Source organism: Mirounga leonina, unplaced genomic scaffold (genome assembly GCF_011800145.1).
Source record: "Mirounga leonina isolate KUSES-001 unplaced genomic scaffold, KU_Mleo_1.0 Mir_170, whole genome shotgun sequence".
Taxonomy (NCBI): Eukaryota; Metazoa; Chordata; class Mammalia; order Carnivora; family Phocidae; genus Mirounga; species Mirounga leonina.
Genome location: NW_023270433.1, coordinates 37,997,914 through 38,011,994, shown reverse-complemented (window position 1 = coordinate 38,011,994; position 14,081 = coordinate 37,997,914). Strand labels below are relative to the sequence as shown.

The 14,081-nt window shown below is 38.1% G+C and overlaps 1 pseudogene; it reads left to right on the top strand.

Moving 5' to 3' along the window:
* The first annotated feature begins 846 nt into the window (after positions 1-846).
* LOC118018154 lies at positions 847-1,534 on the top strand (annotated as a pseudogene).
* The last annotated feature ends 12,547 nt before the right edge of the window (positions 1,535-14,081 follow it).

Sequence of the window (14,081 nt, the reverse complement as noted above, 5' to 3'; positions counted from 1 at the left end):
AGCAGAAGCCACATTTGAGATAGGAATATCCAGGGAGGGCACCTGGGTGGCTCAGTTGGGGAAGCGTCTGCCTTCGGCTCAGGTCATGGTCCCAGGGTCCTGGGATCAAGCCCCACATCAGGCTCCCTGCTTGGCGGGGAGCCTGCTTCTCCCTCTCCCGCTCCCCCTGCTTGTGTTCCCTCTCTCACTGTGTCTCTCTCTGTCAATAAATAAATAAAATCTTAAAAAAAAAAAAAAAAAGGAATATCCAGGGAGATGTGTGAAGGAGGGGTCCTCTTTCTAGTGAAGTGAATTCCTAGACGCACATGACTGAAAGGCAAGGTTCTCGACAATGTTCACCAGCAGAGCACTACTAGCTCAGACTGAAAGGGACAGAGAGAGGACAAAATAAAAGGGCTGGTTTTTTTTTAATTATCATTAATAACACAATGCAAATTTTCCAGAAGCCTAATTCATTCAGTAACCTGTATCTTCAGATCCAGGTCAGTACTTTTGGCAGGACTGCTTCATAGAAGATGTGGTATATTTCCACCACAAGGTACATATTACCTAACTCTCTTTTTTGTAGGTGATGCCATTAGCAATTAAGGATTATTGCCTAGATCCATTCATTAGGAGTTGCAAAGCAACTCAGAATACTGATTGTATCATTTCTTCATTTACTAGTTTTATTACTTATGCTGCTGAATGTGTTTTTCAAAAAGGTAAAATCATGACTTTCATGCAAATTTAACATAAACACACATCTAGGATTTTACTCATAATTAAGCAGAAAAACAATCATATATAAAAAGTGGTTCAGCCTCAGTCAGATGGGCTGGAGGGACTTCTAGAAGCAAGAGCACAATGGCTGCCCACGGAGAACCCCAAGTCCAGTTCAAACTTGTATTGGTTGGCGATGGTACTGAAAAAACTACATTCGTGAAGCATCATCTGACTGGTGAATTTGTTTTTTGTTTTTTGTTTTTTTGTTTTTGACTGGTGAATTTGAAAAGAAGCATGTAGCCACCTTAGTGTTGAGGTCCAATCCTTTGTGTTCCATACCAACAGAGGACCTATGAAGTTCCTGGTATGAGATACAGCTGGTCAGGAGAAATTTGGTGGGCTGAGAGATGGCTAGGACATCCAAGCCTGGTATGCCATTATAGTGTTTGATGTAACATGAAGGATTACTTACAAGAATGTGCTTAGCTGGCATAGAGATCTGGTACAAGTACATGAAAACATCCCCACTGTGCTGTGGGGCAACAAAGTAGACATTAAGGACAGAAAAGGTAAGGCAAAATCTATTGTCTTCCACCAAAAGAAGAACCTTCAGCACTATGACATTTCTGCCAAAAGTCGCTACAACTTTGAAAAGCCCTTCCTGTGGCTTTCTAGAAAACTAACTGGAGACCCTAACTTGGAGTCTGTCATCATGCCTGCTCTTGCCCCACCAGAGGCGGCCATGGACGCAACTTCGGTAGCACAGTGTGAGCATGATCTAGAGGTTTCTCAGACCACTGCTCTCGCAGCTGAGCATGATGACCCGTGAGAAAGTGCAGCTGGAGCCCAGTGTCAGAAGTCTAGGGTTATAGGCAACTGTCCTGTGATGTCAGTGGTGCAGAGTGTTCGCCATTTTATTCTACAGCTGAGCAGAACATGTGCTTCATCTTTGGGATGCTGAAGAAGATGGACAGGCTTCGGAGTGAATACGGCAATTTAAAAAGTACCTTCATTTTTTAAGACCTGCATATTTAGCGGTTTTGGAATGCAGTTGTTTGCTTCCTGAGCTTCAAATATAAGACTGCTATAGTCACATTTAAAAAAAAAAAAAAAAAAGAGGCTCAAAGAATGTTTTGAGGTGCTAGGAATTTATTATCAATTTAATAAAGGAATGATAGAGTCAGTTTGTTAGATTATATACCAAACTGGTTGGTGTTTTATCTTTCAGGTTATCTTTTCCACTGGGCAGGAACAATTTGCTTATCTACTAGACAAAAATCTACAGGATAATATGCACTTAATACGTAACTTCACTAAGCCTATAATCTGTGATCAATTGTCTTAATACTGTCTAGCTTCACTTATCTTTTTAAAGGTAAACTTCCCCCTCAGCAGTTCTTTGGTCTCTAAGAAGTACAGTTACAGGGTAAATCCTTGATTCTTTTCCTTTATCTGCCTGTATTCAAAACAATGAGCTTCTTAAAAAATAAATCATGATGACCTCATGGATTTTAACATATCTGAGGTGTTTCAACTCATTGTAATTGTGATCTGTATTATCCATGTACTTTTTAAAATAAATGGAAGCATGCTAAACATTTTTGATAGAGATTTTTAAAAAAGCTAGCAAAAGATTAATGTGAAAAGAACCAATGCAAACTGGTTGGTAAGAGGGATCTTCCAAATCTTCGGTGTGCTTGTGGAAACTATAATCCTATGGAGAAATGGATACCATGTAGAACATAATAAACAGAGATAATATTATAAAGAGGATAATCAGAAAGTCGCAGGTCTTCTCTCAAATTTTACAGTAAAATTAAATGCAATCAAAGTGTGGTCCTAGAAAATTGCATCCTTAACACCTGAAAGGAACAGAATCAAACCCTTCACATACGACTGTGAATACCAATTTTTTTATTAGTCACTTTTGCACTTGTGTGTAGATTATTAAAATTAGTATCATACAGTAAATATAAATTTCCTTTTATACATTACATGATCCCTGTTAGCTTTCTAACTCAAGTCCCTTAGGAAGAGACTTCACTAATCTAGCATTGAATTAGGTTTTGAAGCCAATCTTTTACACAGTAATAGCTCATTTGGCAAAATAATTTAATTACAGAAATGTGACACACATGAGCATGTTTGTAATGATTAAATGAATCACTTCATAAAAAGTGAATTTCTAATGAGCTGAAAAATTTATCTATCAATTAAAACTCAAGAAAATAAGTTTATTGAGTATTTTTACTGAGCTAAATTAATCACTAGTTATTTTTAAATAAATATTTTTAATGACATGGAGAGCTAAGAATTTTAAAGCCATGAACAACAATCTATGGTTGCTATCCTTATCTGAAATTCTTCTCTAAATTAATTGCAATAGCTGCAAACATGTTTCCCAAACTCAGGTGGAGCTCCAAGCTGCCTTTCTTGTTCCTCACTTTTTAATTGTTTGGGATGAACTGACAGGCAGCACCCCGTCCCCCTACCATTAAATCCATGAGTTTTTCCTGTTGGAGTACTGAGTCGACTTCCTTTAGCTGTTGTTTCCCTGTTGCAGAAACTTCTACTTCTGTGGGGGTAAGTTTTAACTTTTTTTCCTGACACTTGAATTCTTTGGGGGTAATAGTATAGATGACACTGGACAGGATGTTAAGCTGTGAAATGCATATATGTCTAAATACAAGCGGTCTTGTAAGAGGGTCACAGTGTCTCAGGTGACCGAGGACGGCTGAAATGCATCTAATTGAAAAGCCATTATTATTTGTGGGACATACTTTTAATATGCCTCTTTGAGATATCTTTAATTCATGTATCAAAAACTTCTATGTATATATATACATGTATGTCTATTTAAACTGTAGTAATTTACACTGAAAGCCAGCATTAGTTTATCAGAACCTTACAGAGCAGTTATCCATTCTTACTCTATAGATTCTTCATTTGTATTCAGGAATATCACAGTCTTTTGGAATGCTTTTCACCTCTTGCATAATTCCTTCTCACTTTCTTTTTCAGATTCCTCATTTACTCAGTCTCTAAGTATCGGGCTGCTCCAGGACTCAGCCTTTGAGTCTAGACAGAAAAGAGAACAGACTCAATTCTTTTCTGTCTGGACTCAATCCCTTAAGTAATCTCATCCTACATCAAAGTGCAAAACCCATCTCTACATAGATAACTTCCAATTTTGTATCTCTAGCTTAGCTCTCTCCCCTGAACTTCAAGAGAGTATCCTCAAAGGCAACTCCATTATTCTAGTTTCTCAGGCCACAAATGTAGGCATCCCCTAGATGTTTTTACACCTCACCCCACATTGGGCTCAGTAGTAAATTGAATCAGCTCTGATTTCAAAATGTCCATAATTCAAACACTTTTTACCACTTCCACTGCCATCAACCTGGACCACATCATCATCATATCTCCCTGGAATACAGATCGGCCTCGTATCTGGTACACCAGGCAATTCCAGGCAGAAAACAGATGACAAATATGAATAAGAAGGATTTAGTCAAGGAACTATCTACAAAGGCCAAGGAGTTGTTACAGGAAATCAGAGAAGCAGCTACATGGAGAGAGGCACTGGCAGGAACTGTGGCCCTGGTGGATGGACATGAACAACCAATGGGGACCTGAAACAGCAGGAGAGGAGGGTAATAAACAGAGAAAGCTTGCTCTTCACCCACTCTCCCCCATGAGAGTCTCTCATTAATTGAACCCAATGCAAGCCAGAGTCAAAGAAGCCAATTAGTGGTTAATATAGATCATACAGGTCAGCCCTGTGGGGCACAGGGCAGCAAGAAAAGGCTAGAGAGCGAAGTCCACCATTATTCTCCCTTCTTCCTGCCCTTGCCTTTTTTTTTTCCCAAGCATAGAGCCAGAACAGTTTTGTAAAAACAAGACAGACCTTGTCAGACACCTGCTCCAAGCTCCCAGTGATTTTCTGTAGCACCTTAAAAGTTTACAAGGCCTATATGGCACCCCATCCAAAGCTCTTCCATTTTGATGGCCTCAGCTCTTGTTCTTTTACGTAATTTTTTTGAGTGACACCACTCTCCTTACGGTTTCTTGAACCTTCAAGGCACACACCTGCTTCAGGGCCATTACAGTTTAGTGCTGTTGGCTTGAGCTCTCTTCCTCCAGTAATTCCCTGTGACTCACTTCAGGATGTACTCAGACGTCACCCTCTCTGCAACGTCGTTCCTGGCCATCTGGCTAACATTTCGCCAGCCCTCACATCAAGTTCTGACTCACTTTTCTCCAGAAAAATTCTATTTTCTATCCTATTTCTACCTTCTATTATATTTTACATTAGATGTCACTTAAACATCTAATATATTTAGTTTAATGTGAGCTCCGTGAGGACAGGGGTTGTTGTTCTCAGTGTCTAGATCAGGGCTGATGCAAGTAGATGCTTAATAAATATTTGTTTATCAAATGAATAAAACCAAAAAAGGATCTCACCCCTCTTTTCCTCAGTATTTTCCTATCATATCTGAAATCCTGTGAGTGTGGCAGGGTGTTCATTTTTAACTGGCTTTATACCTGCACTTAAACAAACAACCCTCTTCCTCGCATCCATGATGACCTGGAAGGCAGACAGCACATGTAACACTGCAGCCTGTTTATCCATAAAAGTCAGATATTCAAACACACAGTAGCAGGAAAAGGAAAGCTTGCCCTCACCATACAATTTCAATGAGGAGTGGTGAGATTTGTAATATCCTCAGGAAGGAGAACAGGCCCTTAGCAATTTAAATTCTGAGCATACAGCCAACAGTAAACTGCAGGAAAGCATATCTGATGTGGGTGGTGATATAAAGGAGAATTAATGGGAAAAACTGTGTTCTCACACTTCAAACATTATCATATGCTGTGGGGACTTACACTCTATCAGCAGCAAAGTACAAAAGTTACGGTGACTGGCATGTTGGTCTGTCTCTATTTAGCAAACTGATTAGCCTCCCCTTTGGAAGATGATCATGGCATTTGTTTATCTTCAAAATGCTGTATTATAAATGCTGCTTAAATAAATTAAAGTTATTTCAATTTAAAAACATAAGAGAGATGATGACCTAAACATGGTATTTAGGCTAAAGCAAAATCCCTTCTGCTTTCTTTCCCCATCTGCACAATATTAAAAAACATAAAGAGAGATTAGATGTCCTCAAAGAATATCAGGATAGAAGAGTAAAATATTTCAGAGTATAATATCTCATGCTGAAAATGTATCTCAGTTTGAAAATTTAATTGCCTTCAAAAATAAAATGTACTTAAATTAGTTGAGAGTAAATCCATGTTTTAAGTATATCTGCTAATTACTACAACAAAAAAAATATCCAGGAGACTTCTGATTACAGAAAAAAGGTACACGATTTAGTGCTCCCTTATCAAGTAATCAAACACAGGTTCCTAAAAGTAGTTGGGTTTATATTTATTCGTGTTTCCAATAAACTCATATTAATTCTTGACTTCCTAATTCCTCTCCTCCTCTTTGTCAGTGTAATCCATCTTTTTGATCTCTAAGTAGAACTCCTTCAGCCCTGAAAGTGGAGAAACAGAACACCCTGTACATTTCTGAATTGCCAAAAGGAAATATAAAACCCTAAATAGATCTGCTATGTGAAAGAAAGAAAACATCCAGACCTAGGCAAGATCAGACTACCTATTTGAATATACACATTAATTAACTAAGAAACACCAAAGCTAAAAAACGTATCAGTCATTTCAGGGTCACACGCACACACACACACACACATACACATACACACACGCACACACACGAATATATTAGAGAACATAAAACTTATGATCCTCATGAGAACCAAATAAATCACAATCTTACTATGAAGTGTATGCATGAAAATGTTTAGGAGATCAAAGCATCAAAGTTTTCCTAGCTAGAATACTTTTCAGATGTATTAACTTGAATCTGATAAGAAACAACTGAATAAAGAAAATCTATGTAGAGTCCACATGTTCATTGGCACTCAACCCAGCTTGCCACCCCACTGTCCTTGCTTGCTGGGCTAGCTGTTCAGTAGTCCAAACTACTTACGCCCTCTCCCACCTCACCTCACTAACTCCTGGCACAGAAAAATCAGTATCACCTCAAAAAACTTCCCAACTTTCTGCCCTTTTTGCTGCTACTTTATGTTCACCTTGCCCCTCTTTTAAGTACTTAAATGTAGCAATTTGGGGCTAAGAATGCCTGTTTTTTGTCTCAGTTCTACTGCTTATTAGCTGCATGTCCCTGTTTCCTCATCTGGCAGATGGGAACTCTTGTCCTGTATCAATGAGAGGACACATGTACTGAGTCTGACACACAGCCAGTGCTCAAGCAACTCCAAGATCTGAACTGTGAAAGAGGAATCACATGAATCTTAGGTCTTACCCAACAACAAGCTTCCCTGAATAGTAGTGAAGTAAACGCATGACAAACACATCCATGCATCTCTGGAGAACCTCAAGCTATCCGTTGCAACTTCCCAAAAGTCCCTTTTTCAACACTGGGACATGTTTCAGTTTCATAGTAACGGTTCAACACAACCTATGTATGTCCTCAAGTCAGCTCCGAGAAAGACATTTCATCTTGGAGTTCCTTAGGTTTTAGAGTCAGCTCGTCACTCAGGGGACTTCCAATCTCCTCCAACCAGCCATGAGGATATGCGACCGCCCAGTGTGTGCCTCTTCCTGGCCGCCTGGCCTGGTGCTCCCAGTTCCTCCTGCTGGCACCAGTCACTTGAGGCTCTCTGCCTTCCTTTTCCTAAGTCCCCACACCCAATAGCACATGCCTAATAGCAGATATCTCTGCTTATTGCCTCTTGAGCCGAAGGAGAGAGGCTTGGAGGAGGTTTTGATCCACCTGATGTTCTGACAGCAGCCAATTACCTTGTCAGTTGCCCAAGGGCACCTGGGCCACGCTTCTGCCATTTCCACATCTGGAGCACATTGCAATGTGTTCCCACATTTTGAACCGGGCTTCCTCCCGTTACATCTCGACAGCTGTTTCCTTCTTCAAATGACTTCACATGTGTTTCATGTTCCAAAAATTCCTCGTAGCTTTATAACAATCAAAGGTAATCTTATTTTTTTCAGTTTGGTTATTGATTCATAAACACAGTTACATCTATAGATATAGGTAGGAAAGGGAACCTACTGGACATGTATCTCTATCTATATAATTGCATTTTCTAAGGATTTTGTTAGCTGACAGGGAGATGACACCACAAAACTATTTGAATCTACTGAGCTTAACAAGATGCCGCACCTATAGAAAGACCTATATTTCTATGGAAATGAAAAGTCATAAATTGAATAAAGCACTTAAATGTAACCCCATTAACAAAACAGAAGATTTTTAAAGGTGGTTCAAAACATGGATTTTATTTCAATTTCTGAAGAATGCTAAAAATAAGCAAAGCTCCTGTATCTCTAGACTACAACCATAGCTCTTTCTCCAAGCAGAATAGATTCTAAAGTACCATGATAATGCAAATAATTTTTTAAATGTATTGTGATAGAGAAATATCAGAGAAAGCAAGACTATCATTGGAAGCCCTCTGACAGAGACAGACATTTCTAGGCATTTACATTAACCCATTCTTTACATTCAATCATAAACTTAGGCTACATACTAATATTGGCAGCAGAGTTTGGGACAATTTTCTCCAAAATGTTTGATCATATCAATTACTATAGGCTTTCTAGATGGACAACTGATCAACACAAATCTGAAAGTATTCTTTATTCTAAGAAGACCACCCTAAACAAACAAACAAAAAACAAAGACTCTACTGGTTTACCTGAAAGTCTCAATCAATGTTTCATGGAGGGGCACCTGGATGGTGCAGTCAGTTAAACATCTGACTCGGTTTCGGCTCAGGTTGTGATTTCAGGATTGTGAGATCGAACACAACATCGTCAGTGCAGAGTCTAATTAAGACTCTCTCTGCACCTCCCCTTTCTGCTCACTCTCTCTCTCTCTCAAATAAATCTTTAAAAAAATGTTTCATGGAACCCATACAACTCCATAGCAAAAAACAAATATCCTTATTAAAAATGGGCAAAGGACTTCTTTTCCAAAGAAGACATAAAAATGGCCAACAAGTACTTGAAAAGGTGTTCAACATCACTAATCATCAGGGAAATGCAAATCAAAACCACAATGGGATACAACCTCATCCCTGTTAGGATGACTTGTCAAAAAGACACAGAATAACAAATGCTGGCAAGGATGTGGAGAAAAGGAACCCTAGTGCACTGCTGGTGGGATTGTAAACTGATACAGTCAGTTTATGGAAAACATTATGTTAGTTCCTTAACAGTTAGGAATAAAACTACTATATGATCCAGCAATCCCATTTTATATATCCAAAGGAAATGAAACCAGTATCTCAAAAAGATATCGATTCTCCCAGTTCATAGCAGCATTATTTACAATAGCCAAAGGATGGAAACAACCTGAGTGTCCACTGATGGATGAATGGAACAGAAAAAAAAAATTATATATATATATATATTTTTTGTGGATTACATTATTATATATTGTATATATAATATATTCTATACATTATATTTTGTATATTATTCAATATTTAAAGAGGAGGAAATCTGTCATTGTCAACAACATTGATGAACCTAGAGGGCATTACACTAAGTAAAATAAACCAGATAGAGAAAGATAGATAAGCATGGTATCACTTGTATGTAGAATCTTAAAAAAAAAAGTAGGACCCATGGAAACAGAATAGAAAAGTGGTTGCCAGGGGCTGGGAGTTGGCAGGTGTGGGGATAGAGAGAAACAGAGAGATTGGTACAAGGGTTCCAATTTTTAATTATAAGATGAACAAGGACTGAAGATCTAAAATATAGTTGTATATAGCTTTAATTACTATTAATTTTTATATAAATAATTATCTGTAAGTTAACCAAGTATAGGTTTCTAATTTCTGTCCCACTCTCAAACAAAACATAAGATTTAGCATTCTTTATTCATTGAGCATTTTCATGCCAATATCATTTATTCTGGTCTGGATTTTTAGTTCTACCATTTTTAGGCTCCCAAGGTTATTGTAATTAATAGCTACTATAAGTAACTGACATTTTTTTAAATTAATTTTTGAGTTCACACATTTCCCATACTTTTCCTGTGTCCAGTATTTCTGCTAGTGAAAAATCTTTTCTTTAAACTCTTAATCTTCAGATAGCTAGAAATGTCTCTATTTTAACTTGTTTTTTAAAAAATATTTTATTTATCTATTAGAGAGAGAGCATGCACAAGTGGAGGGGGGGCAGAGGAATAGGGAGAAGCAGATTCCCCACTGAGGAGGGAACCCGATGGAGGACTTCATCCAGGACCCCGGGATCATGATCTGAGCTGAAGGCAGACACTTAACTGACTGAGCCACCCAGGCGCCCTATTTTAACTTATTCTTGAATTCAAGTTTATTTAAGTATAAAATGAGAGATTAACAATTTTTAATCATGTATATTATGGTTCCCCATTTTCTTTTCACATTTATTCTATTAAGATGTCTGTTCTAATTGTCATTTCTTTGTAGATAACTGCCTTATCTGTGTGATAACTTTAAAGTTTTCTTTTCCTTCATTCTTGGTATTATTAAAGTGTCTACTTTTATGTTCCAAGCATTGTTCATATTTTTTATCTTAATCCATATAAGAAACTTCTGTACTTTTAGAAATATTCTACAACTCCATTAAAATCTGTCTTGTTGAACATTTATATTTATTTATTCTGCCTGTAACTTAAAATGTGCTTTTTTCCCCTAAGAACTTGGGTCTTTCATGAATTCTTGAAAAGTCTCTTACTCTCTTCCCTTATTGTTTTTATTTTTATCAAATTTATGCAGTGACTTAGTTTATAAGAGTCTTATGATTATACAAAGTTTCCTGTGAAAAGTAGCAGTTGCCATCCCTGCCCTAGCATACGCTTCTTTTCAAAGAAAACAATCTTCCCCCTCTTCTAGCAGATTATTTTAAGATTTTTACCTCTATATCTCTTAATATTGCTGATTTCTCCATTTTTTTAAAATAGGCTCTGCACTCAACGTGGGGCTTGAACTCATGACCCTGAGATCAAGAGTCACAATCTCTACTGACTCAGCCAGCCAGAAGCCCCTTGATTTCTCCAATTTTAAGCATTACCAACACTGACTTGTCACTACAAAGGGTGAGAATTTAGCCTTCCTTCCTTCCTTTGCCTTCATCACATACATACACATACCCTTTCGTGCTGACCCCCTAGAAGTCATAACCTTATATAATCTCTCCCCCCAGTGCAGGCAGAACCTGTGACTTGCTTCTAACCTATAGAAGAAGCAAAGGTGAAGCATTTTTACTGATGCAATTAAGGCCCCAAATCAGTTGAATTTGAGGTTATCAAAGGGAAGAATATCCTAGGTAGGCTTGACTTAATTGGATAAAATTCCTTAAAAGAGGGGCGCAGGCACTTCTGCAGGTCAGAGATGCTCTCTTACTAACTCTGAAGGAAGCAAATGAGCTCTTCTAACCACCTGAGGGAACTTGGAAGCAGGTCTTTCCTCACATGACCATGCAGCCTAGCCAGCACCTTGAGGGAACCTTGTGAGACCCCAACCAAAGGATCCAGCCAGGCTCTGCTTGCATTCCTGAACCACTGAAAATGCGAGGTAATAAATGGGGATTGTTTGAGGCCACTAAATTTGTGCTACTTTATTATAGCAATAGAGAATTAGTCCTTCTTCCCTTGTTAACTTCCCAAATAGAGTTTCAGTCTCATCAGTTTTGAGTGTTTATATGATTATGACATGCAAGTGCTTTTTATAACTTAGTGAACTATGGCTACTTTTCCTTCCTGCAGAAAAATTAATCTTTGCTCTGCGACTCACCCCCCTTTTCTTTGTTATGGTATTTTTTAGTTGTCTAATTTTCCTTTCAAAAGACTGAAATTCATCAACTATTCTCTTTTTTTTTTTTTTTAAATAAAGACTTCATTTATTTCTTTGTCAGAGAGAGAGAGAGCATAAGCAGGAAGAGTGGCAGGGAGAAGAAGCAAGCTCCCCACTGAGCAAGGAGCCCAATGTGGGACTTGATCCCAGCACCCTGGGATCATGACCTGAGCCGAAGGTAGACACCGAACCAACTGAGCCACCCAGGCATCCCGAGATTCATCAAGTATTCTATTAGTTTCATTGGCCTGGGTCTATTCCAGAAGTTTTTTCACTCGATTCAATTATAATCAGTTCCCTCTAATCTGAACACAAGGCTGTCGTGCTGTTCCCGCCCTTTCTGATCATCCTGGGGAGTCCCTGACTTCTTTTCCATGTGGCAGATGTTGTTTCCTAAACCATATGTATTCCTCTTACCCTTGTTTGGTGAATCATGACTTCTAGAGGCCTCATGTCTTCACATCACCTTTTAATTTTATTGACATTTTGGCTGGGTATATAATTGTAGTGAGAAATTTCCCTCAGAACTTTGAAACCTACATTACCTAGATACCTTCTTGTCTATGGCCATACCACCCTGAACGCACCCGATCTTATCTAAATACCTTCTGGTGTTGTTGTTGGGAAGGACAAAGCTATTCTGATTCATATTCCTCTGTATGTAGTCTACTTTCTTTCCTCCCTGGAAGTTGAGAAGCTTAGTCCAAAGTGCTTAAAATTTCAAATTGCTGCACCTTGGACAGTTTATACCAAGATGATTTGCTTTTGCAAATTACTCCATTTACAGTTGTTTCTCTTTTGTATTTTATCTATCATTGTTACATATTTGTAGCAAAGAAAGATACATCAAAGCATGAATGTACAGCACCATCCTAACTGAAATAAACTATTTTAGAATGTCAAAAACATAAGTAAAACATTAAGTTAACAGTTTTACACTTAAGGTGTTGAATTATATTCTTATTAAGAAAATTATACTGGGACAAATGAGATGTAAAAGCATTAAATACTAATAATCTGAATTTGCCCCAAATATTTTCTTACTACAAGAAAAAATACCACTCTGCTTATCTCCTATTGAAATTCATCCTTATTCAGATTTTCAATTTTTGGAAGTCTGAGTGAAGAAATTAGACTGTGTATTTGTTAAACTTATCACCAGATGAGTTTAAAAGTATATAATAGAATTTTGAGCTTTAAGAGTTTCAATTAAAAAAAAAAAGAGTTTCAATTAAAATTAAAATGTCTCTTGGATTCAGGGATAGAGAAAGAAAGTCTTAATCTCTATGAAAGTGCTAAGAATAAAACAATTTAGGAAAAAGCACAGAAATTTACATCAGGGTCTATATTTGTCAAAGAGAACAAACCACACAACTTTCCTAGAGGATTTTCTGAAAATAGCTCAGAATATTATGGCCTATTCTTTCATTTTGTTTCTGGGATCCTAAATACACGTTAGTGAGAGGGTAAATGCCCATTTAGTTAACATCTTAAAAACGTCTAAAAAGATTTAAAAAAAAAAGGTTAAAATATTAATGTTTACTATTCATCACCCTCTAAAACAAATAATTGAATAAGATGAAGTGGAAAGTTAAAGGGGAACCCTCCTACACTGTTGGTGGGAATGCAAGCTGGTGCAGCCACTCTGGAAAACAGTATGGAGGTTCCTCAAAAAGTTGAAAATAGAGCTACCATTTGATCCAGCAATTGCACTACTGGGTATTTACCCCAAAGATACAAAAGTAGGGATCCGAAGGGGTACGTGCACCCCGATGTTTATAGCAGCAATGTCCACAATAGCCAAACTGTGGAAAGAGCCAAGATGTCCATCGACAGATGAATGGATAAAGAAGAAGTGGTATATATATACAATGGAATATTATGCAGCCATCAAAAGGAATGAAATCTTGCCATTTGCCACGACGTGGATGGACTGGAGGGTATTATGTTAAGCGAAATAAGTCAGTCAGAGAAAGACATGTATCATATGATCTTACTGATATGAGGAATTCTTAATGTCAGGAAACAAACTGAGGTTTGCTGGAGTGGTGGGGGGGTGGGAGGGATGGGGTGGCTGGGTGACAGACATTGGGGAGGGTATGTGCTATGGTGAGCGCTGTGAATTGTGTAAGACTGTTGAATCACAGACCGGTACCTCTGAAACAAATAATACATTATATGTTAAAAAAAAAAGAAGAAGAAGAAGAAGAAGAAGATAGCAGGAAGGGAAGAATGAAGGGGGGGAAATCGGAGGGGTAGACGAACCATGAGAGACGATGGACTCTGAAAAACAATCTGAGGGTTCTAGAGGGGAGGGGGTGGGGGGATGTGTTAGCCTGGCGATGGGTATTAAAGAGGGCACGTACTGCATGGAGCACTAGGTGTTATACGCAAACAATGAATCATGGAAGACTACATCAAAAACTA